This window comes from Lagopus leucura, unplaced genomic scaffold, assembly GCF_019238085.1.
Source record: "Lagopus leucura isolate 7727_CA_CO unplaced genomic scaffold, USGS_WTPT01 Super-Scaffold_100001, whole genome shotgun sequence".
Taxonomy (NCBI): Eukaryota; Metazoa; Chordata; class Aves; order Galliformes; family Phasianidae; genus Lagopus; species Lagopus leucura.
In genome coordinates this window covers 74,990,297-75,012,085 of record NW_024962262.1, presented here as the reverse complement: position 1 = coordinate 75,012,085, position 21,789 = coordinate 74,990,297, and the positions used below count along the sequence as shown (strand labels likewise).

The following is a 21,789-nucleotide window of genomic DNA, read 5'->3' as shown; positions in this document are numbered from 1 at the left end:
TGTCCTCTTTTCCATCATGCAAAGTTCAAGATCAAACTCAACTGCTTTTAATATTTGTTCTCTATCTAAGGAAGCGATCACTTTCTCATCAGCATTAAATTCAGCTGGTTCCTAAAACTCATCACAGTTATCTAAGTTGCTCTGCAGCTTTTCACAGGGACTTGGCTAAGTTTTCTTATTCTCTGGCTATATATATGTCCATACATGTAGTTGTATATATATACACACGCGTTATATATGTGCATATATATATGCAAATAAGCCCATGAAATGGTTGCCAACATTCAGCTGGAGAAAGGGAGAAATATACCTTGTATCAAACTCTGTCGTTGTTGCCTTCCATTACACAAACAGTTGGCAGGCTTCCGTTGGAAAATTTATGTACTAAAATTAGCTCTCACAATTGCAATCAATTGTAACAATCAAGCATAAGTAATTCAAGAAGAAGGTGAGCAGAGAAAACAATGTTACAGCACTGCAGCGATTCCTCTATTTAATTACACTTATGTCCAGTCTTTTTATCCATTATTCGTTAAGGTTGCAAAGGACACGAACTGTAAGCAAAATAATTTGCTATCAAGAAGCTTCCTTGCGTGATCCCCCTTAAGACTTCCTTGCCACTGTGCTTCTGGTGTGCTCTCCCCCTCCCTTGGGAATAAATCATAGAATCACAGAGGTTGGAAAGACCTTGAGGATCATCCCTTGCTACTGTATGGGGATGGGTGAGCAGTTAAAAGCCATCTTGCCCACCAACAGCAAATTATTGGTGACCCTCCTCAAAACAGTGTGCAGTGAATGAGATTGAGACAACTATACAATGACTTGGTTGATAGGCATATTTTTTATGATTCTCTTTGGTGCAGATGGTATATATTGCATGTGGTGCCAGAGCAGAAATCAAAGTTACAGGCAGATCTATGCAGAATTTTTTTCCCCCTGAAACAACAACTCATGAAAGTAGTAATAAATGTTACATTGCTTGGAACGAAAAGCAGATAATGTATATAAACTTCTGGAAACTAAACACATATGGCAAAAATATGCTGGAGAATATAGAATACCCTAGAGGGTGCAGACAATGAAAGGACCTCCCTCTGTAATTCAGAGAAAATATTACATTTGATTGTCCCTTCTCCCACATCCACACAAGCAAATCAATGTCTAGCATCTCTCTTTAATTCTAGCAGTTCTCCATTTTCCATACTAGCAATCTATGTAACTTCTGGCCCTCGAGAACCTACATCTTGCATGCCATCACATATTTATACTGAGTTACCTACCACTGTTTTAATTCCCTTCTGAATTAAGAAGGAATAAACCTAGACAAACAAGCATATGGTATTTAAGAAACACTTCAGTTTTGCAAAGGCAGGAGTAAGAAAATCTTGCATGGTACAGCTTGATCACATCAGAAGCAAAATCCTTGAATACTACATCTATGTCTCCCTCCTTTAGCAGCCACCAGCAAACACTGCTCTCACCCACTCCAATCTCATTTAAAGGAAAAACAAGCATTAAACTCACTACTCTTTGTATCACCTAGAAACTATTTACAACAGTCAACATAAAGCACAGTAGTCAACATAAAGCCACTCTGGACACAAAACAACAGTCCACCAACAACAGTTTAGGAATTTTTCATTGACTTCACCTGGCTTTTGGCCCAAGCCTTTGGTGCAGTCCCCCACAGACACCCTTTCACACCATGAAATTCACATTCACAGTTCATATCAGGTAAAGCCAAGGAGGCCTCTAAGTAAAGTGTCCAGAGAACTACCTGCCTCCTTGGCAGAGTCTACAAAAGCTTATTTCCAAGAGATTCCATTAATCCAGTGCCTGTAGATCTCTGGGGATTGAGGCCTTGCCCTGAGAAGGCCGAGCAGCAATCCAACCGAGTTCCCACCTCCCAGCCGAGCTCCCACCACTGCCAAGGAGATGCTTATCACCTCTTCCGCTCTGTCAAAAATTCAGTTTTTAATCCAAACACAGTGAAGTTTTTGGTATCTTCATTTTACTCTTTTACATGAGAGAATTTAGGTTTTCAATCTAACTGCGATTAAAATTGATGCATAAAACATAGGGCTGATGCCAAGTTATCCAGGATTCCTCATTTTGAGTTTGCATCAGGATTAAAAGGAAAAATAGCTGAGGGAGAAGGTTTTAAAAATATATGAAGTGTAAGGGATTTTCAGGAGATGGCTAGAGAAAAAGATACAGAGAGCTGCTGCTGATAAGCAGGAAAAGCAGTGTAACAAGATGTCAGGCTGCAGAATGCTCTCCAAAAGCAATGACAAGATAATCACAGCGGGCAGCATTGCTACAGTGAGACCACCAGCAACTGAACGCATCTCTATACATTCTCATCCTCCTGCAGCACCAGGGAAACACTGATATCCCAAATATTGGATTTGTACCATTCTGAAACAAGAAAATGCCCACAGTCCAGAAGTATCTTAAATGTATTTCCCAGACTAGCACACACACAAACAAACCAACGACTAACAGCAGCAAAAACTTTGATATTCCCATTCTGAGCAAGGAAAGCCCTTGTTACCTGGCCATCCACTCCTGCAGGTAGCTCCGGGTACTTGGGCTAAAGGCCCAAGAGCAGCCCCTTAGGCAGGTAACTTCAAACATGGCACCGCCTACCCAGGCACTTGGCCTCTCTCAAGACCAGGTGCTCACTGAGCAGATGACTGTTCAGAAAACAAGCTGTAAACAAAATCACACGCGTGGATACACAGAAGAAATATTTTGCCTTCAAAGGCATTTTTCTTCAGCATGTAAACACTGCAGGAATTTCTCTCGTGTCTCAAACAGCATTACTCTGCACACAAAGTCAAGTCTACTCACGGTACAGTTTATTTTTGTTCAATCATTAGAAACAAAATGACAGCCTTAAGCCACTCATTGAGACCGCAGTATAACATCCCGAGGTTCAGAGATGCTCTGCAACAATGGGTAAGTTATTTTTGGAAACCCATCTGGTTGCCAGGGCAAATTCTAGCAATGATACACACCATCCACCAAGCAGAATCTGGTTTGCAATTCAGGAGAGGAGGAAAAATTAAGACGAGGAATGACTAACTGGGGTAATGTGAGAAGCCATTGAAATTCCGAACTACACAGAATCACGGTTAGGGCTTCCATCAGCCAAACTCCTACATGAAACACGCCTGGTTGCTCTGAGCCAACAGAGCCTAGATCACAGGCTTCAAAGAAGTTTCAGAAGGTTGTACAAGGCATCCTGCTGCCTCAAGGAAGGATTAACTACACCTAAGCAGTACCTTATGCAGACCATACCGCTGCTGAACAATAAACATTTGTTCGTACAACCATCTCCCATCAGTTTTATTTGTCTTCCACACAAGGGAGTAAATGAGACAGACAGAAATGAAGCAATTCTCTCTCAATTGCACACTATGTCTCCTGCAAAATCTGGAAATAATTCCAGATGTTTAAAAAACCACAAATAGCCCACTGATTGGTTTTCTGGGAGCTGTATGCGTGGTCGTCGTCTCATTTTCAAAGTCACTGGAGCCCCAGCCCACATCAACCTGTTACACATCTGGATAGTCTTACATACGTTATAAAAGACCATGAAGTTTTTCTATTCAAATTGTAAGCTTTCGACCACAGAAATATCTTTTGAAGGTTAACAGATGGCAAAGATGGTAAAGTGAGGACAAAGAAAGGAGGGAGTCATAAAATGATTTTCCATTTTCTTCACTAACAATGAGGAATGGAAACTTGCACGCTAATGTTAAGACACATCAGCTCTGAATGACAGAAACAGGAAAAGACTGTATAATTTATACTTGAGCACCATATCTTCTGGTCAGCTTTCTGCTGAACTCAACTGAGATTACACGAAAGCTTGCATACCAAATCTAGGAAATTGCCAAACTCTTCTTGGTAGAATAGTGCTTTGCATGCCAGAAGAAAGCTTCTGTAATTAAAATAATATCTCCTTTACAACTGAGAAGAGAGAATATTTAATTAGGCTTTAAAACTGTTGAGAAGAGGCTTATATAATAAGCTTACTTAGGCCATACAGTCAAATGAAAAGTGCCTACTAAGATTTATGCAGAACTTAAGTGCACTTCACTGGTAACAAGTAACACTCCCAGTAAAACCTGACATTAAAACTAAATTATGGTCGTCTTCTCCTCCATTTCAATGTCTGAAATAAAAAAAGTTGAAAGTGATGAGAGATTTAAGTGTTGCTAAACAAAATTCATTAAGGTACCAAAGTTGAACATGACTGCTGTGCTCCTTGCCCCCACTTGGGAAGACTCTGAGCACAGAGCAGCCACCAAGGCTGAAGCCCAGACCAGAGACAGGAATGGCTGGAGACAGCACAGTAAACCAGACAGCAAGGCCTCCCCATTTCTGCTGAATATGCAGAGCTTCACTGCAGCCCAGGGCTCTAACAGCAGTCCTCCTTTTGTTCCTTCACTCAGGAAATGGAAAATTAACTCTCACTTGATGGAGTGCCATGGTACATAAAGATAAGGAACCAGCCCAACTGTTCAGGGCTCCAACTGTAGCTGCCTTCAAACCCTTATCAGCCACAGCAACACTCGCAAGGTTTTGTGCTCTTCCAGCCACCTCCCTATGACCCCCTCAAATGGGACTGCTTTGTATGTGGGCCTTTCCTCACCAATCACATGCAGGTGGTAGCCCCACATACACGCAGTGCATTCTGCTGTGCAAACTCCAACAGTTCCCTGCAGCGTGTGGAGGCAAAGCACGAAATTAAGGTACTCTGGAGTTTCTGCAGCAATCCAAAAATGCTACTCAAACCCCCTAAGGTGTACTGTGCACACACAGAGCAGGTTAATAAAGTCTTGTTCAGTCTACGTAATGTTAGAAGCTGTAGCTTTAACAGACCGTGCAAATGGTTAAAATTCTCCTAGAGCAGGGGTTCATGAGGCTGTACAAAACAAACAGCTGCACAAATGTGCAATTAAGGAAGGAGGATAGAAGCTACCAGGAGGTCTAAAGTGTCTTCGGTGAGATGCATCCAAAGGCTTACCCAGCCTCCTGACAAACACCACAGTGCTAAAAGGAGCTTTAATCTACCCTAGATCTGTATAAACAAAGATCATAGGAACCACTGTAACGCACCAGCCTGGGAAAGAGGAACGCAGGCATCATCTTTCACTTTGTAGCTTTCTGCTGGAGAGGAAAGAGGAAAAGGAAAGAGGGAAATGCAATAACCATGAACACTGTGGTGGCTCGACGTGAACAGGCCTGTTCCTTCTGTTACTGTGGGTCGTCAGGATAATTAAATCCTTCATAACAGTCACTGAGCAGCGTCAGAGAACGCGTACAGCAGCCAGCCAACTTCTTCAAGTTGCACAAAAGCACTGCTCGGCGTTTTCAGGACAGATCCTGGCACCACTCCTTCAGAAGCACCGCAGCAACACTGCGCAGAGCCACAGCATCCTGGGGACACTGCGGTCCCACCATGGCTCAGGCAGCTCCCGCTGTTTAGAGGAGTTGATGGAGAGGTCAGCCAGAGTCACTGCGCTTCTGCCTGCAGCTCACCTCCCCCGCTACAGTTTCTAAATTAATCTGGGTCTTTAAGCTTGTTGGCTTTTATTGCTCTTTCTTAAGAAAAGCACAGCTTTCACGCCACAAACTACAGGGCTAAAATCCCCAGACGAGTGCAGTAAGTACAGTTTGCAATTCGCCTCTGCCCTTACTCATCCGAGCGTACTCCCTTAAGTGAATCCTAAAATCTAGGGTAGGAAATGCGCTTAGCTTCTCCTTTATTCTTCCTCCCCAAAACATTTTAATCCAAATGCTCCCGATGGCTAAAGCCAGCAAACGGAGGGCAGATGGGAACAGCAGCTCTCACGTGCTGCAGGGACCCAGCCAAAGCTTGGAACTTTGCAATGGTTGTCCCGTGACCATGTAACACCTTTTCTCATAAAATAAATCTAGCAAAAATACATCTAACTAATAATTGGAAACTCCCTGTTAAAATAATCACAGTGCTGTGCTTGGGCAGGGACTGTTACAGCTTCCCAGGAGGCAGTAACAACCAAACACAACAGCCACTGCCTCCTGGCAGGATCAGCTGCTCGGTTGCAACAGCACGTACCTGTTAGCACTGGCAATTTACAACTGGAAAATATTAGGAAGGGCAGATTAACTGCTACAATATGAAATTTCCATGCCTTCATTTTGCATTAACAGCTTCACGGTTAACAAAAGCCCCAGGGAAAAGCAGAAAAGAGATGAAAAAAAGGAGAAAGCACGCTCTCCCTTATTCTGGACATGTCCAGGGCCAGGAGCATCCTTGGGAAGCCACACAACATCCTCTGCATGGCACCAGAAACAAGTGAGGCTGCCACACTTCCAAGGTGGGAGCTGGCACAGTGATGTCCCCTGGAGTCCCCAGACAGGCCTGAAGCCCTCTCCATACCACAACAGCCACTGCTGGGCTGAAAGAGCAGCAAGAGGCCAGAGATGGATAGCAACAATGCTGTCTATGCTCCTCCCCGCCTTCTCTACTCTTCCTTTCCCTGCAGAGTAGGGGTAGAGACTTATGCATTGACCCCAAGCCTACAGACCTCTTGCCTACATCCCATTCTCACCAAGCCATTGGCACAATGTCCAGATCAGCAACAGTGAAGCGGTGACCACTGAGAGCAGCCTCCACCTTATCAGATCACAGGCACCAGAGGGATTGGTGACAGCTGTGGGGAAAACCCCAAACCTTCCATCCAAGGGCAAGCTCACTGTCAGCCCAAGGCATGGGACTGGGCTACACGAAGATGCCACAGTGACAGGCCACCCATCGCAATGCTCACACCTCTGGTCCAGCCTGCCGGTATGTAAGCTACCTGCACTTGTACTCACCTTGGCAAGATCTCTTCTTTTCCACAGGTCTAACAAGTTCTAGGTGAACACAGCAGCTCCAGAGAGTTCACCATCACCACCTGCACAGAGGCACCTTGCTAGCAGAATCTCCAATGCTCTCTCCGTGCAGTCCCATCTGGCCCTGGCTGTTCCTCCTGCTGCTTCTCCTTACTTAGGACGAGCAGAAGGAAGCTCGTGGACTCAGCTGAAGCTCCAATTAGCTTGCTGTGAGATGCCAGAGCTCTCCCCTGTAGGAAGAACAAACACAGAGCTGACATGTGCAGCCTCCAGCTTCGGTGTGGCGTTCCGCTTGTGTTTTATGTAACCATTTATGACTGTTATTCAATCATGAAGGAGAGCTTACCATGGAAACTGCAAGGAGGTGTTTTGTTTAAGATACAAAGCACTTTTTAAGTAAGAGCTGTTCATCTCCCATATGCAAACACCTGAACTGCACTCAAGGCATCACATTTAGATGCATTTTCCAGACGACGGCTAGCCCTAGTTGGAAACAAAGCCTTTCCCCCCACTCTCCCAGAGCTAAGGAGCCAGGTGAAGCAGAGGCACAGACCAGCTCCTTTGCACTGCCATTATGCAGTTCTGTGGGAAATGCCATTTTTCTGCTGAGGTCCCTGAGGAGCGTGTAAGCTCAGCAGGCTGCCAGCAGCTCCCCAAAGCACTAAGCCCCTGGGACCGGTCCCGATTCTGCACGGTCCGTGGCCAGTCGGTAACGACCTAGTAATCCAATTAGGCAGCAGTATAGGCTGTCTAAAGAAATAAAACAAAAGGAAAAAAAAATACAAAAACAAGGCAGAAATTATGTCTAGAGCAAAGCGTATCCTCGTTATTCCCTTAATCTGCTGCTGCAAGCAGAAGCTTAGCTGGGTGCCCATGTGTGGGGAGCTGAGTGAGCTGCAGGCAGCCCAGCTCGCAGCCCAGCTGAGCTGTTGGTTGGATGCAGAGAGGCACAGGAGAGATGCCCAGGGCTTAGGTGCCAGCTTGGCTATGGCCAGGTTGCAGGGCAGCTCTATGAGGCTCCTTCGCAGTTCACATCTCAATTGCACACCCACAAGGTGCTTTCCAGAGGATGCTCCTAATGGAGCAAAAACGTGAACACAAGAACCCACCCTTTCTGCTTTAAGGTCAAACCCCCCAGGGGATGAAGGGAAACAATTGTGCAAAGCACTACAAGAAACATCACAACTGCAAAAAGGGATTTCTGGTTACAGTGAGTGTTGTTCTCACACACCTAAGAAGTGAGCACAAACTGAAACACGGAGCAAGAGATCTCAGGTGCTGATGGATTTGTTTGCGAGTGCAAAAGCTCAAGAGAATCAACACATTTCCACACTGAAGGCCCAGGCTAAGGCATTGTCATGGTTTACGTTGACAAGCATTATCTGGGGTTTTGGTAAAAATAAAAGCAGAATGAAAGAACAAACCACATATATGCCATTGCTCTGGAAAATTGGCATTTTTAATAGGAAAGTAAATCTAAGGCTTGCTTTAGATGATGATAACTATCAGCATGTTCAGCTTTTAATGGCTTTGCCATTATCACAACAAAGGAGTACAGAGCATCTTTGCTGAACTGCAGGAGTTAAAAACGCACAACGTTCAACTTCTGAAGGGGAGTTCGGCAAACAAGTGGTGACAAGGACACAATTCTCCTACTGTTGATCTGTCAAAGGCTGGAAAAGACCTCTGAGATCCCCCAGTCCAACCACCAGCCCACCCCCCCCACGCCCACTGCCCATGTCCCTCAGTGCCACATCCACACGGCTCCTGAACACCTCAGGGACGGTGACTGCACCACCTCCCTGGGCAGCCTGTGCCACTGCATCACCATTCTACAAATATCTTTAAGAACATTTAAAGTCTGCAGAGACACGCACTTATTTTATATGGCCTGTAATACAAGATTCGAATTTAATAGCAAGGTGGAATGAAGCACCAAGCCTCCATGCCTGCCTTAGCATAACGCTTTCCAGAAAACCAGCACAAAGAATGTGCCTTCACTGCATACCCTGCAACACATCACAACAAGGCATCTCTCACCAGAGAAATACTGCTCCTCATGGCTGTTTGCAACTCCACCTGGGAGCGCAGGATCCTCTGGGCAAGGGAAGAGCTGGAAAGGCTGCACTGTTATATAAACACAGAAGAGTGTAGGCTAGAAGGGGCCTCGAAGCCCACCTAGCCCCAACCTGCTGCCATGAGCAAGGCTGTCCCCCACCAGCTCAGGCTGCCCAAGGCTCCATCCAACCTGTCCACCTGGCCCAGGCAGGCACAAAGCTGCTGAATCCCCATCCAGAGAGCAACCTATTTTGCAGGAAACAAAATATTTTTCTATCCTCTCCATGGGCAATTAGCAACACAAGCCTGAAACGTCAAAAGCTGACTCTTAATTACTGAAGTCAGCACTTAATGACTCCAATTATATTTCTACTGATTTCTGAAAATTGGATTCTCCACTACACTTGCTGTATTTAAATTAGTTTCTTACCTCATTTGCAGTAATTATACTTTGACAAACCAAATTAAAATACAGTTGATTTCCAAAATCCTACTTAAAAATAGTGGGGATTTAAGAACAAAAATGTTATAAGCCTGCCACCATCCACATCTTCATTGCCTTCCTTTCAGAGCTCAGGAGTCCTGGAGTTAAAATGATGAGAGAGATGTCAAGGACATCTTTGCTAAATGCCGCAAAAAGGAAATGGTGTTCTAGGTCTGTAATACAAAATCACTTTCTTAACCCCCTGTACCACAAGAATTAGCTTTTCTTACCCCAGAAATCAGGGCCAGGTTGGATCAGGCCCTGGGCAGCCTGAACTGGTGGGAAGCAGCCCTGCTCACAGGAGGGTTTGGGGCTGGATGGGCTCTGAAGTCCCTTCCAACCTAAACCATTCTGTGATTCTGTGAGAAAAGCTGCTCTGCTTTTGGCCTGTCACCATCACTACCAAGAGGATTCCAGCAGCAAAGTGACAGCAGCTGAGCATATATCCAAACACTTCTCTCAATTACCACTACTCTGCTGCATCTGACCCACATGCTGAGACCACAGTACCTACATCTGGCACCAGAACTTGTCTGAGGGATAAGCATGGCTTCTGCAGTGCAGACCCTTTAGGGGATGCTTACCCTTTATTAGGAACTTATTTGCAGGTTCTAGTGCACGGTTAACGTAAGCAATGGAAAAAGACAAGAGAGCAGGCAGCATATTCTCAGGAAATCAAGCAACCAAGGAAAATAATCCATGCAAATATTGTATTTGAGGGAAATGCACTCACTTCAGATAACTCAGATTGCTTTGATTTCTCCCAGAGGACAATACCCCCCCACACATTTTTTCTCCAGAAAGAGGAAATAAAAAACAATGTCAGACCCCAACTCCTTTGCCAATCCCAAAGCTAAAACACACAGAGCTTATACCATCACACTGCAGCAGCCTGGCCACAGCCACAGGAGCTGCCAAGCACCCACAGGAACGATGCCAAACCAGAGATGCCCACATTGGCATGACATCACCACAGTTCAGGCAACCACAAGCGGCGAGCCTCAGCATCAGATAAATTAATCCTAGTGCGTGCAGGACTGGCTCCTAAAGGAGATGCAGAGGCCAGCATGCCATGTCTTCCTCGAGCTTCTTACAGCATCACAGGACACAGAGCCAACCTCCCACACGTGTGCAGGACACTTAGAGGCGAGAAAGGGGACACAGATTTACAGGGACACACTTCCACTTTGGCACAGGCAAATAACACACCAATGCCACACTACTTCTTGCAGTAATTGTTTTTCACGGTGTTTGTTTCTGCTATATTTTTATCCTCATTCTCTACAGCTACCCGTTACTCAGCAGTGGTTAGTTGGATTTTATGCTCGCATATGGTTTAAAGGGGGAGGGCTGTTTAATGTTCCCTGTATGTAAATAACGACATGCTGGCTCAGCCCCTGCTGTGCAAGCAGAGAACGATTAGGCTATAAATCTCGAACGCAGGAATGTGTCAGGCCGGCTTTCATCCACCTATCCATCAGAACTCACTCCTTGCTACACTTCCCATCTCCCCCTCGCCCATTGCTTTTAATGAGCACATACAGCAGCAGGAGGCAGCAGCCCAAGAAGGGGGACACCGACTGACAACACCGCGTTGCCAGGTGCCACCACTGCCGGGTATGGGACATGGAGCATGGGGACAAATGTTGAATGATTTGGGTTCTTACCCGATCTACGGCATAGCCCTGGTGCTGTTCCTCAAAACCAACTCATGTTTTCAATGTAATTTATTGTCGTTTTAATATAGCTGACAGCATTCATTTCCAATCAAAGCTCACATGCCAAGCACATTAAAACCATTTTATTTTTGCAAAAGCTAACGCCATGAGAGCCTGAAGCAACACAAATGTAACCACAAGCATTCCCAGCTTTTTCAGTGTCGGAAACCAGCACGCAGAATGGCCAGCTGAACTCTCCAGGGTGCAGAAACACTCTTTAAATAAATAAGAGATAATTCACTGTTCAGCCAGTCCTCCCTCCTGGCTGAGGAAGGTTGACTAGGCATGGTGGTGATGGTGACTGGACTAGATGATCTCAGAGGTCTTTTCCAAGCTTAACAATTCTATGATTCTAGGCACAGCAGGCTAAGAGCAGCATGGGGGGCTCTCCCTCACCACCACTGCTCCCAGGTCTTCCCCACTGCAAGCAGGGAAAGGCAGAATACTCACACTGACTCTCAACCATGCTACAGGCACAGGTGAGAAGGCAGCAGACTTTCCACTCACTGGCACCCACATACTGGAGACATGGCAGGCAGCTGCAACAACAGCCAATTTCTCTCCTATAAGGCAGAGTTTTATTCATTTAAAAGTCCCGCCTCTTCTCATAAAGCAAAACCAAGCAACTTGCTGCAGTCCACAGAGGGAAGAGAGCAGTGATTGCTGCCAGTCTCACTGGGCAGGGAGATTTCTGCATGCTGTGGAGCACATCCATATATCCATGTGCAGGCCACCTTCATCCAGCACTCTCCATGCAGCCTCCTGCCTCTGAAGTGGAAGGAAAATGTTTGGACATTCAATCTCTGCTGGTGAACAAGACCAGGAACAGCTGCAGAAGGCAGAAATGAAGAGGCTAATCAAGAAGCCAGGAAAGAAGGGAAAATTCCCTGGAAGAATAAGTCAATTCATACAAACTATCAAGTTCGGACATAGCCTTTCTGTTGTAAGTAGACTTGAGAGTGACAGCAAGATTCAGAAGATGCTCCAAGTCAACGCTGCAGCATGAGGACAGGAGGAACAGCCCACTGCTCAAGCTTACCTTCTTCTGTACTGAGCCCAGTTGGCCATTTCAGTGCCCCACGGTTCCCAGGAAACAAGGAACCCTTGTCCACCTCCAACTCCAGCAACTGGTTTGGCCTCAAGTTGCACCAGGGGAGGTTCAGTTTGGGTATTAGCAAGAATTTCTTCCCAGAAAGAGTGGTGAGGCACTGCCCAGGGTGGTGGTAGAGTCCCTGGAGGTTCAAGATACATTTAGATGTTGTAGTGAGGGACATGGTTTAGTAGGAAATACTGGTGATAGGCAGATGGCTGGACTGAATGCTCTTGGAGGTCTTTTCCAACCTTGATGGTTCTCTGATTCTATGATTTTATAATTCTGCTGGCCTACAGTTATCCAACAGCTTTGGCAACCGATGATGGACACCATTTCCAATCCTAGCAAAATGAAGAGCGCTGTGCAGCACTGCCCTGCATATCGATGATTCTTAATGACATGTAAAAGCACCTGCAAAATCTCAAGTATGGATTTCACCACTTTGTCCTGTGCTAGGCAGACAGAAGCTATAAAGGCACAATGTGGTAACGTATGTATAATGATTAAAACAGACAGTAAAGCATTCATTAAGACATCCTCTTACTCTCGTGAAAAAGAATGCTAAGGTGATTTTCTCTTTGACCAGTGACAGCAGGTCAGTAAGATGAAGAATAATATTAGTCTGAATAGGAGCTTTTAAAAACGTATGTATATAAGTTGGCAGTCAATAAGCCTATTGAGAAAAAGCAGGAAAAAGTCAAGGAAGTGAAGAAAAAGAGCTGCCCTCTAGCCCATGATTCCTTCAGCTTTAGACAGAGATGGAAGGAGAGTGCTCAGGGGGTACAAATCACCTTTGGGAAAGGTCCCTGGGACTCAGCCCTTCTAGGGAGCTGCTGAAGAGGCATTCTCAGTTGATCTTTATTTCCCAAGCTTGGCAAAACGACTGGGGTGGGACAAGGCTAAAAAGAAGGGTTAATTAAACAGACAGAAAAGAACAAACAGGCAAGAGCCCTTAGAAATTGATTAGACAGTAAAAGTAAACGACTTGGCAAAACAAGCTTGATTTCATTGCTAGAGTTATAAAAACATCTAAGAGATAGAGTGCTGCTTTAGTGATCGATGTTCTCACTCTATGTACCCTCAGAAGTGATAGGTACTGGGACATTTACTGGGGTAAATGAAATCACAGTCAAGTCACCTCCTTCTCTACTCTGAGAAGAAAGGAAAAAGTGCTGCCAAGGATCCCTTTCTCCAGAAAGCAAAGCACCACCAAGGATTTAGGAAAATGCTCACGTTGCCAAAATAAAGCTCAGAAAAACATATCCAGCAGGCTCATATGGCATTTGTTGCTTTCTTGTCTGGAAGAACACTATGTCAGCATGCAGTGAGGTGACCAGAACCAGTAAACTGCCTTCTCTCCCCTCCCCACACTTCTGCTCCATAGCTAGCCTCCATATTTTCCACTCCCTCATAGAGATCCATTTCCATCCACGTAGGAATCTGTACAGCCAAGGGAAGGCCCAGAGCCCTGGGAAGAACTGCACGTGAAATATAAATCACACCAGTGTTACTCAGCCGATGGCCATCTAATCCTTCTCTTGTAATACACTGGCAAAGAAAAGAGACTTCGGCTCAATTTCATAAAATTGAAGTCTTGAGTCATCTCATTGGTGAGGTCAGGATTACAAATGGTGTAAATTTACTCACCGCCACCATAAATCCGAGCATCGTAATGCTGAACTATGTCAGTTGCTGGAGCACGATGCTGTAGACTGTTCTGCATTTTTAACCTTGATTGTACATAACTGTTAATCACTGACCCATTCTTAGGCAGTCCCAGGCTGGAGTATGTTGCTAAGCAACCCATTTTTGTTCCAGATACTTTCTAAATCTAGTTTAGAAATGGCCAAAAGTCAACAAAGTGAGTACTGAGACTGCTGTGACAGATCTGTGATGGAGGTGTGAGCATAGGAAGCAAGGGAGACTCAACTAATGCCTTGCCCTAAAACGTAATGACATAATAGCATCCAACACCACTTTGCTGTACATCAAAAGCCCTTAAAGAAGCCTCTATACCACTGAAGCCCCTTACACACTTCCTGACCTGCAAAATTAATTGCCTCTTGCTTTGAATGAATTCCTGCACATACCACGTGCCCCCAGCACGAGAAGACAGAGGTGACAAGTAAGATTTCTTGAAGCCTCTTTAATTGCAAACCAGTGGGACCCAGAGCCATTTTCCTGGTCTACCAGCCCTCAACTTATGGCAAGCCCCAAAAAATGAAGTCCAAACTGAGCCTGCGAATCACAGAGGATATCCTCAGGAACAGCAGCACCATGCAAGCAAGAGGAGATTTTAGAAACACAGTTTCATTAGGGGAAAACACACTGTTCTTAGGAAGCTGATGGGAACATATTTACTCTCCCAACCAGAAGTGCCAGGGCTTTTTGTAGAACGGTGATGAGAAATAATCAGGTAGAACCAATCAAGCAGAGGACAGAAATAATCAAGTACAATTTTGTGTGTATGTGTTGCTGCAGAGCGCTCTCCCCAGAGCCTGCAGGGATCTCTGCTCAGGGATTTTGTACTTCTGGCAGGTGAGTTCTGGTGGAAAAGGGATGGCCATGAGAGGATGGAAAATCCAGCACTTCCACAATCACAGAATGGTTTGGGCTGGAAGGCAGCTCAAAGCCCGCCCAGCCCCAACCCCTGCCATGGGCAGGGCTGCCCCCACCAGCTCAGGCTGCCCAGGGCCCCATCCAACCTGGCCTTGAGCGCCTCCATGGATGGGGCACCACAGCTTCTATGGGCAGCTGTGCCAGCGCCTCACTGCCCTCTAAAGAAAGAATTTCCTCCTAACATCTCACCTAAATTTCCTCTCTTTTACTTTAAAGCCATTCCCCCTTGTCATATCACCATCAGGCCATGTTAAAAGTTGGTCCCTTTACTGCTTATAAGCCTCCTTAAGTAATGAAAGACAAAAAGACTCAGGTCTACTTTTCTTTTTCTCCCTTTCTCCCCCTCCCTTTCCTTTCTTTTTTTTCCCTTTATTGTAAAACACTTCAAAAAAGAGCAACTGTACCATATCATCCCAGAGAATTACGTCCTCCTCACTGTGGTATTTTCATCATCTCATTAACAGCCACTGTGGTATATTATCCTCACAGAAACTTGGGTTTTATCCTGTAGAAATCAGTCACAAAAACACTATGGATTTAAACAGAAGAAAGAATGAACAGCCACATTAATTGTCAAGGAACTGGAAAAGTTTCAGGATTAGGAAGGAATATGCAGACAGGAAAGCGCCAAAGTTCTGCTTTCTCTGTTGCCCGCCATCTGACCCTTTTTTTTTCTTTTTTTTTTTTAATAAAACCTACTAGTGTAAATTAGACCTTTATGATCAGGTTCATAAAGCATCTGACCAAGTCAGTAAGAGAGTGTGGCTACGTGCCAGAGTGAAGGCTAAAGCAGCTGAACATATCCTGTGTTGAGAACTGCGCCCATTCTATACATCAATGCAATTATGCCCTTTATTTAAACTCTAAGAGCAGCCTAACGCAACAAGCAGCACTGTGAACAGGCATGAAAGCCACCAGCAGAGGCCAAAGGGTACAACAGAGCAGAGCATCCACCCAACGGGGCTCCAGCTGGACACACAGCATCAGCAGGGGGCAGAAAAGACGTGGGTATTGCGGGTGCCCCACACCAGCATCCCCTCACTGAGGGTGGCCCTGAGGTGGCAGGACGATGGGGCATCACACAACCACATGCACACTCAGCTTTGCAAATTCTCGGTGCTTTCTTCATAACCTCTTGAAGGAATTGCAGCAATATTATCAGCTGGGAAATGACCAAGCGTGAAGAAGTCGCATAAAACCAGGGGCCCCAAGAGCAATTTGACCACTTCTGTTCAGACTGTTTCTGGTGGTTTGCTCTAAAGGGCTTGTAGCCTGAACCTACTCTGCTAGAGTCGGGTCTGAGTGAGCCATTTATCCCGCTCAGTGACACTCAACCAAGTTGTGCTGCTTACAGATTGTCACTGCCTCGTCCGTCATTCCAGGCAACACGACACCATTACCTCCAGCTGACCCCTGAAGTGAAGGATTGTTTCATGAAAAACACTGAAGCCGGTTATGGCAATCTGCCCTCCAGACAGACAGACAGACCTTGTGCAATGCCACGCCGCATCCCAAGACCCGCCACCACCCAGTGGGAGATAAGCACCTGCAGCACGGGGAAGGTGACAAGCCAGGAACACAGAACTAGTGATTCCAACAAAGTGGATGGGATTAAAAAACAGCGCTTCCACCAGTTCTGCAGAGTGAGAACTAGAGACGTTTGGGTAGGAAAACTTGCCAAATAAAACTGCTGGGAGCCGGACTGCTCGCTGTTCACTTTTGCAAGCACAGCTTCTAGGAAAAGAAAACAAACCCATTTTGGTACTCAAGCACAAAACCTGTCCTCAGCTCTATACTCTGTCTGTGCACTGGGACCGTGCTGCTCCCCTGCCCCACGTGTCCATCCAGGCAGGCACCAAGCAGACACTGCTGCTTGAGACCAGCACTTCCTTCTCCTCTCCCTCATCCCCACTGCATGCAGACAGGTAAGTGTATGCTGATGGTGCCACCTCTCCAGGGTGGGGGAAGACACCCAGCAGTGTGCCCAAGAAGGCCACTGGCATCTTGGCTCATATGAAAAACAGTGCAGCCAGCAGGAGCAGGGAGGTGATCATCCCTCTGTACTCAGTTCTGGTGAGGCCACACCTTGAGTGCTGTGCTCAGTTTTGGACCCCTCAACACAGGAAAGACACTGATGCCCTGGAGTGTGTCCAGAGAAGGGCAACAAAGCTGTGGGGGATCTGGAGCACAAGTCTGATGGGGAGTGACTGAGAGAACTGGGATTGTTCAGTCTGGAGAAGAGGAGGCTCAGGGGAGACCTCATCAATCTCTACAGCCACCTGAGAGGAGGCTGTGGTGAGGCAGGGGTAGGCCTCTTTTCCCAGGTAACAGCAGTAAAATGAGAGAGAATGGCCTCAAGTTGTGTTAGGGGAGGTTTAGGTTGGGAATTAGAACAATTTCTTCTCAGCAAGAGCAGTAAGGCAGTGGCACAGGGAGGTGGTGCAGTCACTGTCCCTGCAGGTGTTCAGAAGCCATGTGGATGTGGCACTGAGGGACGTGGAGGTGGGCTGATGGTTGGACTGAATGATCTTAGTGGTCTCTTCCAGCCTTAATGATTCTGTGTTCCTCATCCCCCTTCTGCCCTGTGGCACAGGAACACATATGGGACAGTGTGAAGAGCTTTTGTGCTCAGCATCCTCAGGTGCAGTAGTTTCAAGTTTCCAGAGGGCCATTAATCCATCGCACTTTGGCTATGAAATTCATACAAATTATTTTTATTCATAATTGAAGTATGTAAATGTGGAATTTAAATTATCATTTACAGTACAAAATGAGAAAGAGCAGAAAAACAGAATAGCAAAAGTTCTCTGCACAAATTGAGAGGAACTGTTTGGAGGTTTATTTCACAGCAGCTTTAGGTCACAGCATAAATTTCAGCAATACTGACAAGCTGCTCAGGCCCAGCCACAGGAAACCTTCCCATCTCAGGTGCCAAGCTAATCCCCAAACTCAAGTGCCCTCAGCCGTATCCAATAATCCCCCTGACCTGCCAATACAAGTACACCTGCAGGAAACCCAGCATTTCTTTCTCACTTGGCTCCTCAGCTGGAAAACAGGCTGATGGAAACACAAAAGAACTGCTCCTTGTCACATGCATGGAGACTCACCTTTCCATTCAAATCAGGATGCAGCAAAAGAGAGAACATACAGGGAAGCAGATGGCCCTGCGCTGAACACAAGGCACAATTCACTGGAGGGACTGAGAGTGAGGCAGGGAGCAGGACTGAGCAAGCTGCACATCAATGCCACCACAGAATCCAGTCCCACTGTAACACATCCTGCAGCAACGAGCACTGCCTCATCAGCTCAGAAAGGAAACATTCTAGAAAGCTTTTTTGCCTTTTGTTCCAATGGCAAAGCAGCATCAGAACGAGCAACAAGAATGATGACAGATTCAAAAACAATTTCTTCCCATCCTTGACAGCCCACTGATGCAGATAGCAGCAAAACCTACATGAGCAAAAGGATCTTTCCTCCCTTATACTAACCCGGTGTCTTGCTATTCAGGCTGACACCGTGCTTGAGAGTGTGGCAGCATACAGTTATACAAAGAGGCTGGCAAACAGACGTGTCCCAGGACACCACTACCCAGCTAGGCAGCCAGACTGCAGGAAGAGCAATGGCTGTGATGAAGCTACGCAATGAAGACAAGGTTAATACATGAGACCTCTCTGCTTCTGCACAGCCAAATATAATTACTACATGTAAACTATAGGAAAGTTTTAGTGCTGCGTCCTCGTCCTCAGGCACCCTCACATCTGGCTGAAGGCTGCCAATGCCCACACTGGCAGGACACACAGCATGAGGCTGTGCTCCTTGGGATCAGCTCTTCCCCGGCAAGGCAAAACCACCGAGCCAAGTAACAGCAAGGCGTGCTGGCTGCAGAAAAAGCAGGCATTGAAAAGATCAAGAATATGGATAGCAGGAACAAGAAGAACCGCTCCGTCTGGTCTCTCCTCCTCAGGCACCCGTTGCTGTGAACCCACTGTCTTGGCAAATCCAACTAACTGGTAAGTCCCCTTCTGCCACTGATGCACTAAGGATGCAGAACCTCAGTTACAGACCCACATCTCACAGGCTGTCAGAGCCCATGCTTCAGTTCTGCAGGCCCTCAATGGGTTGCTGTTCCATAAACACAGCTCAGAGGGAGCACTTCCAAAATGCCTGCAGATATGCACGCAGAGGTATACGAACGAGGGCCAAAAAACTGGACTATCTTGGAATATCCAAGTTTTAAAATCTGCAGTTTATTTCTTCTAACATATCTATTACATATAATGAAAACACAGCTACTTTTTCCACTCCAGTTAGAGCTGTTCCACATTGCACGTGATAGTTCAGGTCCCACACAGGCCAAAGCACATGCATTATATATTTATGCACGGTCTTTATTTACGAGCCATGAGCGTAAGAGCTAAGCAGATGCCCAAATCTCAGCAGGATGGTGACTGGTGTTTCAGTGCTGCTTTCCAAAGAACCTTATCTCCATACCTCTGGACTGAACTATGTGATTTTGTTTGTGAGGCGGCTCGGATTGATGCCGGCATCAAGACACACAAAATGAAGAGGTAAGTGGAACAGGCTGCCCAGGACAACGGCCACAGCCCCAAGCTGATGGAGTTCAAGAAGTGCCTGGGCAATGCCCTCAGACATATGGTGATTTTTGGGTGGTGCTCTGTGGAGCCTGAAGCTGGACTCAGGGATCCTTGTGGGACTCTTCCAACTTGGGATAGTCTATGATTCTCCAGTACTAAGAGTGAAAAAGGGGATACACCATAATGCATGGGTGTCCAACCTTTGGGCTTGTCTGAGCCATGCTGAGTAAAGAGGATTCGCCTTGGGCTGCACATAAAATAATATTACATAGTTTTGTTAATTATATACATTCCCTGTTTCTTTAATATTTTTTAATAAAACATAGAAGAGGGCAACAAAAACATACAACTTGTGGACTGGACACATATGCAAGGTGTACCCTGTTGCAACTATGATGAAAGCAAAAAGACTCTCCAAAAAGTCAGTGGTATTCTTGCTTGCAAACATTTCAACTGTTGAAGATCCCAAGAGTGACAGCCACTAAATAAATTCAAACATGACCCCACTTTGGCAAAACACCTCTCACCCTCCACTCGCACCACACAAACCCAAAGACCTGACAAGATACTGCCAAGCACAGCCACTCGTGGACCAGCCTCACAGTCCTTCAACTTGCCACAACACAGCATAAGCCTTTGGGATGTGCAGGAAACAAGCGACAGGCAGAACACACAGATTTTGTTTGCACATTTGTTGTTTCTCTTAATACCAGTTAATCCCAATCATGTGAGCTTCTGCTTGCTCAGAGACTCGGTGAGCCCCCTGCATGGTCTGGGTGATGCAACAGTGCTGCCATCCAAGCAGGAGCATCAAGCATTGGATATGGGCCCCCAGAAGGAAAGGGATCACAGCAGAAGTGCTGCCTTCAAAAATCAGAAACCCAAAGCCCAAGCAACCTACCATTGCTAAGTAACGTGTACACGAAGCACTCAAGTACAACAGGCTTGATAAAGGCAGTTTCTTCATCAGCATCACTTTTGTCAGCAATGGGATGCAAAAAGCAAAGCCACATTCTGCAAACCACCTTCACCAAACATAACACATAGCACATAACGCTCCATAAATGCCACTCTTCAGCTGGGGATCAAATGCTTGTCGTCTAATGAGCATTCCCAAAGCAGTGACCACAAAACAATTACACAGAATAATATTGGAAATTCCCAGTTAGGTATAGCATATAAAAACGATTCAAAGAAGAAAAAGAACTCAAGAAAAATACTAATTACATACTTTCACGCTGCTGCAGACATTACTTATTTAAGGGAAAGCATTTTGCTGGAAAACATGTTTGTTTTCATTATATAATTCTGACCTCATCCACAAACAAATGTAAGCAATGGAAAACACCAGAGAGGGGCTCTTAAAACAGAGTCCAGTCAAGGAGAAGAAAGTGTGAAGGTAATTACTGCTTTTTTTGCAGCCTGAAAGGTATTTATCATTCGGTTTTGCCCACGGGAAATAAACGCTGTCACAATGTGATAAAACGCTGCAACAGAGTGAAATCCCTTCCTGCCCCATCCTCACTGCTGCCTGGGGAAAAACCTCTGCCTGTGCATGAAAGAAGAGTGGAGATCCCCAGGGCTGGGTACTGCACACCCTCAGCAGGAGCCACGAGGTCCCTGGGCTGCTCCTGGGAAGCTCCTTGTGTGGCTTTCAGTCCCATGCCCATCCCAGTAGGGCCGGCACAGCTGCTCGTGCCATTGCAGCCAGAGGTCATGCTGGTGTGCCAGGAAAGAGGTTGGATATGGCTGTTCCAAAGCAGAAGGCTTGGAAAGTATAAAAACTTTTTTACTTCACCTTTGTTACCATGCAGCTGAAGCATCCCAAGGTGCCTGGGGCTATTGGCACAAACATCAAACTTGCAGAGCCGTATCAAACACGTCAGCAATTGGACGAGTCGGATCACTGAGACCAATGCCTGCACTGGCAGAGCACATTGCCAACCCAACAAGGAGCACTGGAATCCAAGGGAAGGGGATAGAAAGAGACAAGGAAAAAAAAATCAGACAGATACACAGCTAAGAAGAAAGCTCTGTGGGCAATTAAGAAGAAAATGTAAAACTTCACATCAGAAGAGAAATCATCATCCAGGCTAGTTTATCCCATTAATTGTTAAGAGTGGGTAACGCTGCACGTAAGTTATCAGACAGAGAATTTATATTTTTAGTCTTTTGAAGCAAGCCTTCTTCTGCAAAAAGGAGAACCAATCTTACAGCAATTCATCCACAGTGGAAAAAGAAAGGAATTCCCTCCCTCACACAGAGAATTCAGTGGCAAAACTCTATAAATATTGCAAACCAGTTCCAGAAATACACGTGATTTAAAAGGAA

The 21,789-nt window shown here is 45.8% G+C and overlaps 1 long non-coding RNA gene across 1 annotated transcript in view; it reads right to left on the bottom strand.

Moving 5' to 3' along the window:
• The window catches only part of LOC122177972, a 56,333-nt gene extending 49,218 nt beyond the window's left edge, over positions 1–7,115 (bottom strand). The window contains exon 1 of the long non-coding RNA XR_006178211.1: positions 6,874–7,115. This is a non-coding gene — a long non-coding RNA (uncharacterized LOC122177972). The remainder of the gene's footprint in view (positions 1–6,873) is intronic.
• Positions 7,116–21,789: the final 14,674 nt, after the last annotated feature.